Source organism: Lissotriton vulgaris, chromosome 5 (genome assembly GCF_964263255.1).
Source record: "Lissotriton vulgaris chromosome 5, aLisVul1.2, whole genome shotgun sequence".
Classification (NCBI taxonomy): Eukaryota; Metazoa; Chordata; class Amphibia; order Caudata; family Salamandridae; genus Lissotriton; species Lissotriton vulgaris.
In genome coordinates, this window is record NC_141693.1 from 902,463,508 (window position 1) to 902,479,579 (window position 16,072).

General features: G+C 47.2%; 1 protein-coding gene across 2 annotated transcripts in view; it reads right to left on the reverse strand.

The window, feature by feature from the left end:
* Positions 1–16,072, reverse strand: part of BTAF1 (B-TFIID TATA-box binding protein associated factor 1) — a 1,094,445-nt gene that overhangs the window by 727,855 nt on the left and 350,518 nt on the right. The window lies entirely within an intron of this gene.

The window sequence follows — 16,072 nt, forward strand, 5'->3', positions numbered from 1 at the left end:
TCCGGATTTGGCGATGCAGGATTGTCAATAACATATTCATCATATTCCGTGTCGGGATTAGAGACATGATCCGACTGTTGGTCCTCATCCGAGGATTCATCAACCTCATGAGTCCCTGGCAATCCAGAGGAATCCTGTTGGAAGGACGCTTGAGGCTGTGGAGAAGTTGGAGCCGTTAAAGTAGGTGGCACCAATGAAGCCTGAGTCCTTGAAGGCGTAGCAGGCGTTGACGTATTTGGCAGAGGTCTACTGGCCTTAGATTTATAGTCTTGTAGCATTTTATGTAGATCTTGCAGGAAAGACGTTGGCACTGAAACCATTTCCTGTTCAGGTTGCTGCTGTTGCTGCTGACTATGACCATGTTCCTCGTGGCCGTATTCGCCCTCTGAGTCAGTGTCCTGGCATTTGACAAATAGTTGGGAAGGACTATTGGCATAACTATATGCATCTTGTTCATCCTCCTCTGATTCTTCCTCTTGAAGGAGCATGGTAGGTAACAGAGGGGACACCGTCCTTGGAGAAGTCATCTCTGGCGTGATCCGCGTCACAGAAATGGTAATCCGCTTTTCTGTGGACAATATTGTCGGTTCCGTAGTCGACGGTTGTATGTACGCCGTCGAGATAGGTGTCGTGGACCTCGTCGACGATGAAACTGTCGACACGCCAGCCGTTGTCATAGTCACTGTAGTAGTCGTCGACGCCCTCGTCGACGAGACCGCAGTCGTCGACACCGACGTCGACACCGTCGTCATCGTCGTCAACGGGGCTTTCGTCGTCGACGGGGCTTTCGTCGTCGACGGGGCCTTCGACGTCGACGGGGCCTTCGACGTCGACGGGGCTTTCGACGGGGCTTTCGTCGTCGACTCCTTCGTCGACACCCTTGAAGCTGGTACCTTCGTCGTCGGCGTCTTCAGTTTCTCCGTCGACGGTAGCAACGTCGACGAACCTCCTGTCGACGGAGTCTTCGATGTCCTCGTCGACGGGCCTCCCGCTGTCAACATCTTCGTCGTCGAGGACTTAGAAGTCCTCTCAGAAAACTGGAATGAAGGTGTTTTGAAGGCTGTAGCAGTCTTCTCACCTGTAGAAGGCGTAGAAGGTCCATCTCTCTCCTTTACACTTCCGTGAGGAGATTTGCTGGGACCTGGGCTCTCACTGGGGGTCTTTTTTGAGGCCTTTGAAGATCTTCCCACAGAAGTAGAAGGGGAACCCCTACCCCTTTTCACTGACCTTCTTGTAGAAGACTTCGATCCAGCATCCTCACCGTCACTTGAGACAGTATCCTTCCTTGATTTAAGCTTTAAGCTTTTGCAGCCATGTCAGGAGCCTACCCTCACGGTCCCGGAGGGTTTTGGCGGAAAAAGTGCGACAGATCTGACAGTCAGCAGCCTGGTGGTCAGGATAGAGGCAATAAATGCAGTCCTTATGCTTATCCTCCACAAAAAGCCTTTTCTTGCCACAGGAGGAACAAGGCTTGAAAAGGGCTTTTTTCTTCTCAATTTCCGACATCCTGGAAGGTAGTCACAATCCTGAAGAGAATCTGGAAGATTCTGAAGAAAATCCTTTAGAAAATCCTGAAGTAATCCTTTTGAAGAGTAGAAGTTGAGCAGAGCTCAAAGGAGACTCCCTAGCACAACGTGCGGTAGAAAATCTGAGGCTCTGAGGTTCCTTCAGGAAGGTTCTAAGTGGTGAGGCACTTCTGATTGGCTGAGGCCAAAGTTTGGTCTCTTTTACACAAAGAGGGTGATATGCTACAAAAGGAAATGAGGCCTAGGCCTTTTTCCATTGTCTTTTGTACCTACAGCTATGGTATTTTTGTTACTGAGACTCCCATTCCGACGACGGGGAATGATACAAAGCATGGGAATCTATGAAAGTTCCAATACTGGGGTAAGCTAGACTACTCTAAAGGAGCTATCTGGTGCAGCTGCAGCTCTGATATCTAGAAAAATGAATTGCATAGAGCAAACCATAATGATTGGCTCATTGTTGAATTAAATCCAATCTATTTTCCGATATGTGTTCCAGCACATTGCCAGGGTGGTGCATGAATACTTCCTTTAAGGGATTCTCATATTTTTCAAGAAAGCGTGGCCATCGCCTGAAGCACGGTCGCACCCTCAGGCAACAATGACCTTGTAGCATTTTCTTAATGTTGATGCGCCTCAGGTGTTTCGCTGGCACAAGCAGAGCGCAACTTATTTTTTAAGTGAAGGCTACCAGGCTTGGGGTAATTAGGACTCAGAAGAAACTTACCTGCTTTCATTGGCACCTGCACGGGGGAAATCTGTGTGCTCAAGCTACTTGGCAGACTGACCAGGTTTAATCAAAAGGCCCTGCAATAGAAGTGCACTGATGTGAAGCAAATCCTGCATTTGAATCCTTCAGCCACTACATTGACATCCAAGGTCTCAACGCTGTGGTGATTGTATATGGCTCCCCTAAGTCAAGCAGGTCACAAGGTAAGCCCAGGAGTGCTGAGAAAAATGCTATCACAACAACCATACAAAAGGCAATGGTGCATTTAGAAGTCATTTCAACACACTGAATCAGGAGTAGCGCTAGGAGATTTTCAAACTGCCCAAATAGGTTTACAAAATATCTCAGAGGAGGGATGGCTAAAGTTTGTAATTTTAAAAACATATCAACTTTTCCAAAGTTTGGTACTATTCTTAAAGATTAAAAGAATGCAACATTTCTGGCTTCTGTCACACTGCCCCATGATGCCAAAGTATTCTATTGACAAAAAGAATATTAATTCTGTTGACGTTCTGCGGTTGCAGGTAAACACATCAAGGAAACTCCTTTTTTGGGATTCCTCTTTCAAAATGTTTAATTAGCATTTTTAAACAGCCCCTCCCCACAAAAAAAACTGTAGTCCTACGTAGATATAGGGGCAAATAAAGAGGATCAATCAGAAAAATCAACATCACTTGCTAAAGTCAAACAGTGTTCGCATTTGTCTGTCCACAGGGAGCATTGTCCATCATCTCATCATGTGCAAGCCTTGTGTGTGCTCATTCCTCCCTCCCCCGTTCTGCTAACCCAAACTGCAGAAGGATGAAACCATCCCAAATATCCACCTGCGATGAGGTGACCAGGTGTCCCGGATTTGCCCGGACAGTCCCAGTTTTTCACCAGCTGTCTTGTCAGATTTCAGGAAATTTAGCTCATGTCCCGGTTTTTAAAGAGGGTAGACTGATAACAGCGGGAGGTTCTTTTTTTATGTTTTACAAAGTAGGGATAGTTAGCAGTTCTTTGTTAAAGAAAATAATTTAAATAACAGGCAAGCTACTTGGTTTGAAAATTGCATTTTATGTATGTTCTTACTGCCTGTTCTGTAATTTTCTGCTGAGGAGAGCGGTCAATCCTTGTTTGACGTAACTGGTGCTCATGTAAAGCGCTCCAATACCTTTGGGTCGAGTTCGCACTTTATAAAACTGCAACAACAACAAAAATGTGCGCTTGCTTGAAGTAAAAATTGTAGTCCTATTTTTGTTAAATGTCTCGGTTTTTGCCTTTAGAATTCCGGTCACCCTAACCTGCGACAGCCAAAATGTAGCAGGCATTGCTTCTGCATGCCGTTCATCAGCTGCCCCCTTGCAATTGCAAAGTGTAACTGAGAAGTGGGAGCCCACTTCTCAGTGACAATGAAATAGAGCTAGTGCCTTTCATCATGGAGGGAGGGCCAATCTGGGCATCCCCTCACTAAGGCACCTGACCAAGGGCTTCCACTTTAATTCAAATGCCAAATCAGACCCCTGACTGTTTCACGTTAGTCGCTCCATACTAGCATCGCCCATAGGAGCAGGTGCCAGAGTGTAATTGGGGCGCTTCTGTCTTTTACCAGTAGTGTGTAATTGTGAGTTTTGGCACACCCAGGCACTGTCGGCACATATTCCATTCGCCTTTAGCCAAGCAACGAAGGTCAAGGGGTCTCAAGCCAAGGAGCATCATCTCTGGAGTAGCTGGAATGAGAAAAGTCAAAACCTTTGGCAGTAATACGCACCCCTCACCCCAGAATGGTCTAATAAAAGGCAATCCCACCATATGTGGAGCCTTCACCGAGTGCACCACAGCCACTCCAGCATCTGTGCAAAGCATTATGATGCATGTGGTGCAATCTGTGGGGGTGCAGTGCCAACCGAACCAGACTTTATAGAGTATTTCCCGCCCATGAATGGACACTGATGCAGCATGTATGGTTGTGTTCGGTTTAGATTCCGTATGCATTTCCCGATTCATGCCCTTATATAGGTATAATTCACATTTCCCTTTTATAGGCATAGAAATCCAGTCCTTATTTAGGCATAGCCCATACTACCCAAATACAGGAATGGCTACTTACATACGTTGATCTACTTCACAACGACTTCTTGGAAAACCAGACTCAAGCTATAGGGTCTTCCCCTCCCTGGATATTGGTTTCTCCAAGAACTAATTTATTATGCATTAACATCTATTCCTTAAGGATTCATTCATGACATTCATATGCCTGACTTTTAAGTCAATACTGACATTCCTAAACACCTTCAAGGTATATATATACCTTCACTTGCTATGGCAAAGCACAGTGTGGTTTGGTGCAGTTCAACTACCTACTGCACGACGCAGCTCGCTACAGCAAGTGCGAAAGGAAGCTAACTCCACAGCTGACACGCTGACCAGAAGCTGTCATCCTCCTGCCAAGAATACAGATCCAGTGTTTCTGACTTCCCTTGCGGATTGTAGGGAAATCGAGTCCCAGGAAAGAGATACCAACCTCTCTCATTCTAAGGTATGGAGCTGATTAGAACCTAGTGAAACCTTTGGCAATTCTTGGCAAAACTAAACGATCGCTAAAGACAGCACCTACTTCTTCCCTCGTACTAGACCTAGGTTAGGTACACTGGGGTAGGATTCTTTCAGAAGCACCAGTTGAGTATTTTAGCCTGTGTTATTTATGTATTTATTTTTATATACGTCATAGCAACAGACAATGCTATTACAGTATTATTTTATATTACTGTTTACGCTGTACGCATTATACTTCGCATTCTGTCTTACGATTGTAGCAGTTCACCTCACTTGCATGAGAAAGAAGACTGTTCAATAAACCCCTTTTATTGAAACGCCTGTCTCTATTTCTGTGCAACTCTGTAGAAACGAAGCATGCACGATTGACTGAGTGAAATAGTTATCTATTGTTTCCACAACTCTGAAGATATTGTTTTGATTTTAAGGGAAACAAAGTTGTCATGTTTATGCGGTTGTCAGAGACTAATCCCTTCTTGTTTATTCAAGAAAGTTTCTAGTGACCTTGGAGTTAGCTGGCACACACAATTAAGTTTAATGTACTCGATAGAGCCATACTGACCTCAGTCCTATGTCAAATCTATAGTGTATATTATTCCAATGCGCAGAGCCTATTATGGATATAGGAACTACACTACAGTATGTCCCTAAGCATTTTATCCCAATTTTTAGGTTCTACCTTCCTTCTCAGTGCCCTCTCACACTCAGTGTTATGGTTCCCGGTCTGTGAAGTCTCATGTTCCAGGAGAAGCTGATACAGCAGCAAGATCATGCCCAGTGAACCCACCAGACTGGGGAATTGGACTTAGAAGGGGTTTTTGGCTCTAGTGGCTCCCGCATTCAGTATGGGCTGCGCAACTCTGTCTAACCTGCGCATATCACAATTGCTCAGAGTCAGGAAGGTTGTAGGCTGATTTACACTGCTGCAAAGGTTTGGGCATTTATTATACATCAGCAATCTCAGGAGCTGAAAGAGCGATCATCCAGTGCAGGTGGGAAGGTCAGGTCGAAATGTATTGTGTGTAAGAGGATGGGTAGGACACCAGGCCCTGTGCGGTCATATTTATCCCAGGTTCTTGGAGTTGTTGACACATTGGTACGGAGGAAAGTGTTCAGCGGCCTGTGGGGTCTCTCCAAATCCCACAGGGGTTTGTGAACTATGGCGTGGTCCATCGATCTCCAGTTTTTCTCAGAAAGCAAGAAGGACCAGTTCACCAGCCATCGCAATTGGACGGCTGCATAATAATGAGGGGCACTAGGAGTTGCCAATCTCTCCATCTGCAAAGGTTGCGTCATCAGGTTTTTGGAGAGTCACAGACTTCTACCATTCTAGATAAAGGCCCTCATTGTGTGCTGGATGTGCTTTAGATATGAGGGAAATAAGTATAAGAGGCGTGTGGAGTATATTCATTTTGACAGCATTAATTTTACCAAACCAGGACAGCATTAGGCTCTCTCAGGACCGTAAATCTTTGGTTATAGTTGAAAGAAGATGAAGGTAAATCGCCTCAAAGAGCTCAGAGACCTGGCATGAAAGTCTGATTCAGAGGTATTTGATGGCAAACCAAGCCCACAGAAAGGGAAAGCGGGGAGCCAGGTCGGCCACGTCCTCCCTTGCAAGAGTCAAGTTTAGAATTTTTGGATTTGTCAAGATTAACCTTATATCCAGCGGTCCGTCGGAAGTCTTCAAGAATAGTTACTACAGCTGGGAGATAGGTATGTGGAGAACTCGGTGTCAGAAGAACACAGTCATCATATAAGGAGATTACAGCAAGCCAAATGTAATCCCAGCAACCGCTGTCATCTGTCTGATGAGGTATGCTAGGGATTCTATAAAATAGGGCGAAAAGGAGTGGCGATAGAGGGCAGCCTTGCCTAGTTGATCTCATTGGATGAAACTGTTGACAGGTTCCCATTAAGTGTCACCCTGGCAAAGATGATATCATAGTTAGAAAATGTCATCCGAAGGAATATGGGGCCTATGCCCATCTTGTGGAACTCAGAAATTTCCAATCCACCCAGTCAAAAGCCTACTTGGCGTAAAGCAGGAGCAGTACAGCTGGTATCTTTTTGAGGGCGACCTTCTCAACCAGGTGAAAAGTTGCCCTCACATTATCATGGTTCTGTCTGCCCCAAATAAAACCACTCTGGGTGTATTCAAGCGGGGAGCACGTCATTAAGGCAAGTTGCCAGAATTTCGTATATAGAGTTGTACGTCAACACTGAATAGGGCAATCGAGCAATTTGAAGCACATTTTCTAGCATCTTTATTAGGTTTTCATATTACCGTGACCACAGCCTCACTCATCGGCAGCGGTACCACTCCTGTGGAGGCACATTGGTTGAACAAGGTTGTGAGTTAAGTAATCAGCCAAGGAGAAAATAATTTGTAAAATTGGGTCGTCAGGCCCGGGAGTCTTATTCAGTTTTTTGAGGTAATGGTTTGCATGATCTCCTCTGGGAGGATCGGGCCCTCTAACGAGTCTCTTTGTTCATTAGTGAGTTTGGGGAGGTGAATAACTTGCAGGAAAGTCTCCTGCTCGCTTAATGGGGGGAAAGAACCACCACAGAAAGTCTCATAACAGGAGCGGAATTCCACTACCTTCTCTAAATCGTCAACTATTGGGGTCCATGTGGGGGCTGTAATTTCTCCAACATATTCTCTCTAGTTTACACCTTAGGAGTCTAGTAAGAGGGGAACCGATCTTGTTTCCCCTTATATATTAGCAATTTTTAGGATGGAGCAGTGAGAGCTCTGCCTTGTTAGTGTAATGTACTTGCAATTGTCCTCTGGCTGTCATAAATGCTTTAAGAGCGCAGAGTGAGGGACGAGGAATATTCTATGCCTCCAAATCTCGGATCTCATCTTCTAGTTTCCTCATTTCCAAGGTGCGCATGCGCTTATGTTATGCCGCTATCACAAGACCTCTTTCAACAGCCTTAAAAGTGTCCCAGGCACCCAGAGAGGGCATCTCCCCCTTTCGTTAGGGTCAAAGTAATCATCAATTTGGTGTCTAATGTCATGTTTGGTGATCGGATCCCTAAGCAAGGATGGGTGAAATTTCCAGTTTCCTCTGGGCTTATGCACCCAGATGTCAAGCTGGAGAGTAGTCTTTGCCTGATCAGATACAGAGAACAGTCCAACGTCCGCATCGTGGCTCAGTCTGACAAGGGAATTGCTCAGCAATATATCATTGATCCGGGAGTGTGTGTGGTGTACATGGGAGTAAATAGAGTTGACTGCTAAAGTTGGGTGTCTCTCCTGCCACACATCTCGTAAGCCAAGTTCTGCCAGCACCAGCTATAGCCTTTTAGAGAAAGCCCCTGAAAGGGCAATGTGGACCCCTCCCTGTCCTGATGAGTACCCCATACCAGATTAAAGTCCCCAGTCAAGACAATGTCTCCCTGTGCTATACCTGCCAGCTTCTCAAGGAAGTCAATAAGGTAAGAGTCTTGGGCAGAGTTAGGGGTATGCACTGTGGCTATTGAGAGGGGACAGGCCTTCAGGGATCCCACCAAAATGAGGTAGTGCCCTTCTTTGTCTGTGTGAGTATGGGGTCACTGCATAGGGGAGATGGTGCCTCAAATATACTACAATCCCCTATGCTTGGCGGTAGCAGAGACTTAGTATCCTGTGGGCTATACCTTGTGTTTCATCTTCCCCTGATCCTTATGGAGAAGATGGGTTCCCTGAAGGCATATCAAATCAGGCATGGAATTCCCAATTGCGCGCCATACAGTGCAGAGTTTATTCAGGGATTCAGCCCACGTACATTTACTGAAATAATTTGGGTCATGACGGCTCACTAGTAAGAGGTGTGCAAATGTGAGAGCCCAATACAGTGCTACAGAGATGTTTACATGGTGGAACTGGTGTTTCACCCCCTCCTCCACCCCAACTCACCTAACCCAACAGTAAGGTGTATCTAGAAAGAGAAAGAAAACCAGAAAACCATTTCACAGAATAACCCACAAATGTCCGTAGGCAAACCTAGAAGAGAGCACCCGCTCCATCTCCTCATCGCGGGAAGCTGAATGGCAACATCACTCCCAAAACACAGTGCGTATGGGCTGGAGGACCCTCTCCGCAGCTGATCTGGTTTCAACAGAATATTCGGCTCAGCTAGAGTCCATCCGTCAGTGAGAGATCACGGGTCTCCCTCCCGCCTGCAGTCCGATGTTTTAATTCAAGAACATGTCCTCTTTGTTCAATGCCCAGAGTTGGATCTCCATCGATGGAGCCCACTGCACACCACAGTCGACTGAGGCAGCTGGTCTGCTTTGACGGCACAGAGCTATCTTCACCCAAGGTGTTGTCTGATCCACAAGCCTCCGGCTTCGAAATGCCACACTTTTCAAGGTGGTAGACTGTGGGCCTCCTCAGAGTTGATCAAATGGGTTCAACTCCGACATGCGCAATGCCCCAGTAAACCACAAGCCATCAATTAGAAGTTGTTCTTAATCATTCAGGATCTCTCGGTTTATAGAGTCCAGGTCCACTCCTGTAAGTCCCCGGGCTCCAAACCCAGGGCTCCCACACAGCACCCCATTGCTGAGGGCCCCAGATGAATCCGAGAAGACCAGTGTGGTGGAGGGGGGATGGGGGGGGCACAGTAATTTACACCAGGGTCCCACTCTTCCTCCCCCATCTCCACTCAGGGCTACTAGTGGAAGTGTTGCTGGGGCTGCCCAAAATTGCCCGTGCTCATTAAACCGCCGTGAGTGTTTGACACTTGTCACCTATTTTAAAAGAGGCCAAAACGGTAAGTCCACCTGTATCAAAAGCCATCTTCTCCAAACATTTTCGCGATTGGTCGAAATGCTGCATATCACTGGAGTGTGGCCTGGGGAAGTTCCTGAAAGTCCGTGCAAGAGATAGTCTGAAAGGACACCTCACTAACTTTCCTCATCTGTGGTGGAACCCTCGCTTTCTCAGAATAGTAGTAGAACTTCACAAGCTGTCCCTAGGATGTTGTTGCAGCGATTAGCCCCTTAAGGTGGAGAAGTGTGGCTCACTGGTTAGAGGAGACATACCCTGAAGCAGAGGTCAGACCCGGGACCAGGGTTCAATTCCCGACGCGGCAGGGTCTTGAGCCCAATTGTCCACGGACTCGATAATTCTCGCTTCGGTGCCCACTCTAATCACGGGTTCACACACTGCAACTCTGGGCATTAGCTTGCTTAATCTCCACAACGGCCCCCGCGGCGGGATGCCTGGCTTTCACCTTGGGGATGCCCAGTACGGGTTATCTCACAGGGAAAAGCCAGGACGGGTTCCCAAGGCAAGCGCCGAGATGCCCTAGGGTAAGTCGAGCGCTATATAAGAAAGCACATACATACATACATACAAGGTCCACTCAGTGTATACAATATGCCATTAGTTTAGAGTGGGCCTCACCCAACAAAGAGGACCGCATATCTAGCACAAAGCTCTCCAGATTGACATCCAAGATTTTCTTAGTCAGGCCTCTGAGACGAAGATGTTCCCGATTTTTATAAGTCCTCCAGTTTCACCGTGGCTGACCAAAGATGGTCCTCAAAGGCCGAGCAGGTCGCCTTCGTAGTCGCGTGCGCCATCACAATGGATTTCAGAAGCGCTGCAGTTCACACAATGCCCTGCCCCACCAAGTCCATGTCAACACTGGGAAACGTGATTTAATTCCGCAAGTTTGTACTGAGCTCCACTAGGCTCTTTGTGAAATACTGCTTAAGTTCATCCCGGAGCTCTGTCTCGAACACCCAGATGCTGTCCAAGAGGTCCACCTTTGTTAAAACCATAGCGGGTCCAGAGATGCTAGCCCGCAGTTGCGGAGTGTCAAAATGGACACCATCTAGGAACGCCCAGTGTCTGGAGTTTCCCTTTAGGGGGCATGAAAGAGATTACCACTGCCGATACAGGCATCAGCAAATTAAAGTGGAGTGGCAATTTGTGATCTGGGGCGGATTCGAGGAATCTGAGGTTATCCGCCACACCGCCACCACTTCACTCCAGTGTTCCCATTTTTCAAGGGGATTGTGTCAAGGGGCCACATGGGTGCATGTCCTGTGGCCCCCAGATAAAGCCTCCACCTCGACTATACATTCATGCGGCCTGCTTGCTCGACCCCCCCACCCTAGACTCAAGTCGCCAGGTCCCTTTCAGCCCAACTGCGACGCTCACCCCCAGAGGCCTCAAATGCCAATCATTCCATCGGTTTACCTCACAATAACTGGGTCATATGGTACTGCGGAGTCTAGGCATGGCCTACAGTTGGCGCATCTCCTTCCTGTCTCCTCCAGTTCACCACGCGGCCATGGGTGGCCTCCCCAGCTCACAGTCCCTCCACGATGGCTCCAAAGAGAGCAGACCGCTTCCAGGTTCGCAATGAAAACACTAGGCGGTCTGCCCCACCAGCGCTAGCTCGTCTCATATAGGGGCACTCTGAGCCCACCGGCTGCCACGCTGGTCACAGCAGCAGCCCAACATCGACGTCCATCCGCAATCAGTCCTCCGGCTACATCTTTGCACAGCCTTGCCCCCCCCCCCCCCCGGGCGGCCCGCAGACGCCGTTCATAGGCAGCCACGCCCGCTCAGTCTCATTGGGATGTTTCCCTTGGGCACAACAGCAGGAATCACTACTCCCCCAGCTTCACTGCTACAGGCTTGGATGGGTGTTAGCTAAAAAACAACAGCCAGCGGGAGCGACGGCTAAGCGAGTCGGACTGCTCCGCCATCTTGGTCACGCCCCCTACTTTTTCCTTTTTTTGGGGTTTCTATTCAAAATATTTAGGAAATGCAGGGCTTTAAGAGGGCCGGGTCCTGCCGATGCTCAGCACCAGCAGTTCTAAAAATTAGGGCCTGAGAGGGGTGTAAGAAAGTAGCTCTATATATATACTGGACCAAAGTTAGGTACAGTGTGTATAGAGTCCCCAATCTCCAGATGTATAACAGAGGTTAAATGCAAAAATTCACCTGTTGTTTTTTGCATAACCGAGGTTCAAGTCAGGTGTAACCTTACTTTCCAAAGTGGTAGCTTGGTGGAGCAGTACGGCAGTACCAGAGGGCAGTGTAAAGCATTTGTTGTACACAGTCAGCAAAAGGTTTCACACACTCAAGAACTGAACTCTAGGCCAATTGTTTGTATATTAAAAAGATATAGTTGTTTTATTTTAGAACCAACTGGTATCAAAATATACTTTTCTCAATATGAGAAACTTTATGTAATTACTTTGAAGAGTGCAATAGTTTGGATAAGTACAGTAGTTACTGGGGTTGCTAAAGGCAACACAATTCTAAACACAATTTAACATTGAGCTCAATGGCTTTTTCTATAAAAATGCAATAGATTACTTTCAGGATTACTTTGCTACTTCCAGGACTGGATCATGGATTCAGTCCCGGGACCAAAGCTGTAAACAGTTAAGTAAAAGCGTTTTGGTTACAGTTGTACTTTGTAAAGGATGGAAATGTATTTTCAAAGTTGACACTTGGAAACTATTCAGAGAGAATCTAGCAATGTTATCCTATGTAAGGAATTCAAGTCACAGGTAAAGTAGGTTCTCATAACTTTTGTAATGTAGCACTGGCCTCCTAGGTCCAGCACTGGGACCTCTACCTAAGATAGGTAAGTATTTAAGTTTCAGCAGTCGGTACGATTTTTAAGGAATATTTGTAATTTGCAAAAATCGACACTTAGAAGAAATACAGTCAATGGTTTCCAATGGAAGAAAATGCAGGTAACTGGTAAGTACAGTTAAGATTACTTTTGCGGTTCAGCAATGAACTAGAAAGTACAGCACTGGCTTCTCTCCTGATCCCAGGTGAGTATTTCGGAAATCGTTATTCGGCTGATTTTAGAGGAATATTTCAAATTTCAAAACTCCACCCTTAGAAGAAATTTCAGTGAAAACCAGTCAATGTTAGCCTATGGAAGGAAAGTGAGTTATCTGCTTTCAGGTGAGTACTTGACTGGTGAGGTTAAGGTTCTGGGCATACACTCAGGGGTCTCCCAGGGTCAGAAAGGTACAGTTGTTACACCCTCAGCGGCACAGGGGCAGCCGGGTGCTTAGAGAGTAGGCCCAATGCAATCCAATGGAGGGTAGGGGTCCCTTGTGTTAGTGGCTGTAAGCAGGCAGGCCACGAGGCTTTGAGAGCTGAGCTCCTGGTCACTTACTCAGGGCAAGTGAGGAAGTAGAGTAGGGTGGTAGTTGCACTTCCAGCGGCACAAGGGCGGCTGGGTGCAAGGTGCTTTTGAGCCGTTGGGCGCTCAATGTTATCCAACGGGAAAGTTACAAAGTTAACAAAAGCTGCAGGCTCGGGACGGAGATTCTTCAGGTGCGACCACCACTTCGAGAGGTAAGTTGGGTTCTTGGAGAAGAAGTAGGTACCCCAAAGGAGGGCACAAGGGGCCGTGGGGCGCCGGGTGCAGGGGTGTCTTTGGGTGTCGGGAAACCTTACCCTCGGCTGGTCGCGGTTGGAGGGGTCCCTGGTTCTGAGGCTGCAGGCGTCGTCTGGGTCGTCGAAGAGGGTCTTTGGGCAATGGACTTCGGGTCCCAGTCGCCGGGGGGACGTCCTCGGGGTCTTGGATCACTCTGGCACGGGCTGGGCTCGGCGGGTGCAGAGTGGGCTGGATCCGTGGTACCTGGTTGGCACCAGGGGTACGGTTGTTGGAGCAGAGCCTCTGCTCAGGGGAGTTCAAATCTTTAAGAGGGTCAAGGAAGGCAGGTCCTCCAGGTTTCCAAAGTTGCTGTCTGCAGGAGTCACCGGGATTTAGCAGGGGCAGGTTCCAGGGTCGACAGGCCGGTAGGGCTGGGGTCAAGTCAGTTGGTGTTGTCTTGTTAGCAGCTGCACGGCGGGTCTTCTTCTTGATCTTCCTGGTTTTCTATCGGGATCTGAGGAAGGAAGGTTCGGGGTGCCCCTAAATACTGAATTTAGGGGCATTACAGGTAGGGCAAGGGCAGGGACCAATAGGTCCCTGTCCTGGGGTGAGTACACCCCATAGTCTGCTCCTCTCCTGTGGGAGGGGGGCAGAAGCCTAGCTGTGATTGGGCAGGGCTCCCCATCTTCAAGATGGCTGGAGCCCGGGGTTGTGCGTCACCTCGCCTCTCCCACCTGAGAGGTGGGGTTGGCACAGGTTGGCACACCCCCCTTCCTGACGTAGGGTTTCCCACCAGTCTTCCCGCCAGAGTGGGGGTCAGAACTGGTGCGTGCCAGTTGCTGGGTACAGCAAATGGTCTTGACAAGCTCACAAAGGCGGCAGGCCTTTGAAGCTTCCCCCTGCCCATCCTGGGGGAGGATACCTAGCACCTCGCCCAGGATGTGCATTGTTGCAGGCCTAGGAGAGCAGGGGCTCTCCACCCAGGGGTCCAGCAACATGTCTGCTGTGTGGCAGCCTAGGCAGCCTCTCAGTCCAGACGTGGATTGTAGGTTAGGTTTTCAGGGGGCATCTCTAAAATGCCCTCTGGTGCATTTTACATTAAATCCCACACTGGCATCAGTGTGGGTTTAATGTACTGAGAAGTTTGATATCAAACTTGTCAGTCTTCAGTGGAGCCAGTGTGGTGCTGTGGAGTTAGTAATTACAACCTCACAATACCATATCCTCCTAATGGCATCACTGCACTTAGTGCCCAGGAATGGCCCTGGGTACTGTAGGGGCACAGTGCTCATGCACCTGTGCCCACACAGCTGGCATAGGGCACCCAGCTAGAGGGGTGACTGAGGTATACCAGGGCAGTGGGTTTTGTGGGCATGGCACACAGGGATGTGAGCCATGTCGACTCTCTGTTTAGTTCTGCACTTAGACACTCAGCCTGCAAAGGCAGTGTGTGGGTGTCAGGGTACAGGGCCCCTAAGGGTGGCACAATAAGTGCTGCAGCCCTTAGGGGTCTTCTCTGGTCACCCTACCCTGGGTACCTAGGGTACCATTTACTAGGGGCTGACAGGTGGCCAGAGATGCCAATTGGGTCTTGGTTTCGACACAGTTTTAGGGAAGGCACAAAGGCCCTGGGCACCTGATTGGCAGGAGCCCAAGGCACACTCAGTCAAAGCACATTAGCAGTTCAGCAAAAAGTGGGGGCATACCAATGAAAGAAAGATGGCACTTTTCACAAGGGTCGCTAGCGGGCTCTCCATTTTTGCACTCACCCTCAGGGTGGGAAAAAATAATCTCTGCAGAAGATCTACCCTTCACTGCCTTAGATGTAACTTCAAAGAGACTCGTTATACTTCTCTCACTGTCTCATCATTTCAGAACTGAAGCATTTTCAATAATCTATACAAAGTAGCCATAGTTGCGTATTTATCTTATGCTTAACTAACAACCACTGACAAAGCCAATAGTTCTGGCTTGTTGTAGGTGTATTTCTTAATTGTAGTATAGTAAGTAAATCTTTATTGTCAATTAATAAAAATCATTATAATCAGGTAATATATAAAATGCCCTAGATTGCTTAAAATAATAGAGTTAAAAAGTACCTAGAGTAGCAGTGTTCATGTCTTCAATTATTAAATTCAGGACAAATATATTAAAAGCATTGAGGTAGTTTAGGGAAAACATGTACTAGATCATTGATATCACAAAAGCCACTAAAATAACATTTCGTTCTGCTGTTTACATTTCATGTCATATTTTTACATTTCATTTCATTATTAAGACATAGCTTCTCTATATGCTAGTAAAACCTTCCGCACAGTCATTACCTCATTTCTTTACAATTTTCTGTATTAAAGTACCATTGTGCTTTTCATTCAAACTGTACTACTATTACTAGAGTCATATTTCATGAGAAAGACAAATATTTTCAGATTTGATAGGCAAAATGCCTCAGTGCTTCAATTGTTATATATATATATATATATATATATATACACACATGTATATCTGGATGCAATGGCAGAAGCAGCAAAATACCATTTGGGTAGCGCACTATGCTAAGCACAGATTCTTGGTTTATGTGTGTTTAAGCCACGCCCTTAATTACATCACCCACGCCCCTTTGAGAGACCCCCAGTTTTTTCATTCCACTTAAGTCCTGAGGAAAGATAGATATACTTAACATTACTTTCACTCACCCCACCTTGAAAAAGATATTGGGTACACTTTGCAGTTTGAGCCGTAAAAAATGCTATTAAGAAAATGTTGTATCAACACTGACAGCACCCAAGCATTCTTGCGCTCTTGCCCTTTTCAGTGACCAGCCCATTCCTCCCATCATCCCCCCTCCCTCACTACTCCATTATTCAGTTCAACCTCTTCCCTTCACTTGCCCCAATGTGAACTGAGACACTAGTGTACACCTT